Raw genomic sequence first — 1,232 nt, forward strand, 5'->3', positions numbered from 1 at the left:
CAGATTAGTTTTTGTTTAACACATGTTTAGTCTCCAATACTGTTCTTTTCACCTCTCTGAAAGGAAATTGTTAACCTTGTTTACATGGAAAATTAAGTTCAGTTCACAGACATGTTCAAAACACTTGACTGTAGATGGTGATGGATGTTAACTAGGTTTATTGTGGTGCTCATTTCACAATACATACGACTATTCAATCATTATATTGTACACCTGAAACCAAGATAATTTTTTTTGGTTTTTGTTTTTAATGGTGGGAGTATGGTTTATTAAGCTGTGCCTTAGTACGGGCACTGGGGCTCGCCCATGGTCCTCTTAATGTACAAAGCCCGGACATTCTGCCAATTTGTCTTGAGCAATGACACCAGGAAGTTGACAACTAAGTGGATGTTGAACACAAGCTCATCACGTGTCATCTTCAGGTGGCCAACAGCCACTGCCAGACACAGCACCTTCTTCACATGGAACTTGATTGTGGACTTCACTTCATCAACTTTGGCCACCATGTTCTCATTGTGGGTCAACAAGGAAGGGAACTTGCCGGCCTTATTCAGGCCTGGGCCCAGGATTCGTGGGATCTGCTTGATCAGAGACTCTGAAGAGAAGAAGGCATCATCCTTCTTGGCCAGCTTCTTGACCAGTTGCTTATTCTTGTTGACTTTCTTCAGTGCCTCGATGTCTATACGCGGAACATTCACAGCCTTCATCACATCACTACGTTGCTGGTCCCCCAGAACACATACGGAGAACTTGGAACGGGAGTGGATTTAAGCCGGACGGTGCCTGAGAGGCATTTGTCCTTCTGAGGGTCATAGTTCTTCAGGCAGATCTGAAGCTACACCGTCTCCAAAAACTTCCAGCCCTCCAGCTGGTTCCCCTGCAGCACTTCCCGCACCACCTCGTAGAGGGAGTCGCCGGAGACTTTGCTGTTCATGGTGCCTCGCGCTGCGATAACCGGAAAAGAGCAATATAATGCTATTTGTCAATTATATCTCAGTGAAAAACAAAACAGAAACATGCTTGACTATACTTTACAAAAATGGTTGGAATACATATAAACTGTCAGGTTCACTTCCCAAGGAAGCCATATACTAAAGATAAGACATGACGTGGCAAATACCCAAACGTCAGCTGACTGCCGGATCCACCATCAGCAGCTCCTTCCCGGAAATTCGAAACCTCGACTTCGAAGAAAGTGGCTCTGACGTGATCTTTATTTGGGTGTCTTCACT

The 1,232-nt window shown here is 44.8% G+C and overlaps 1 pseudogene; it reads right to left on the minus strand.

The window, feature by feature from the left end:
* Positions 1–266: 266 nt before the first annotated feature.
* LOC111178633 (large ribosomal subunit protein uL1 pseudogene) lies at positions 267–974 on the minus strand (annotated as a pseudogene).
* Positions 975–1,232: the final 258 nt, after the last annotated feature.

Source organism: Delphinapterus leucas, chromosome 10 (genome assembly GCF_059928025.1).
Source record: "Delphinapterus leucas isolate spDelLeu-1000000601 "Yukka" chromosome 10, BTC_Dleu_Yukka2, whole genome shotgun sequence".
NCBI classification, from domain to species: Eukaryota; Metazoa; Chordata; class Mammalia; order Artiodactyla; family Monodontidae; genus Delphinapterus; species Delphinapterus leucas.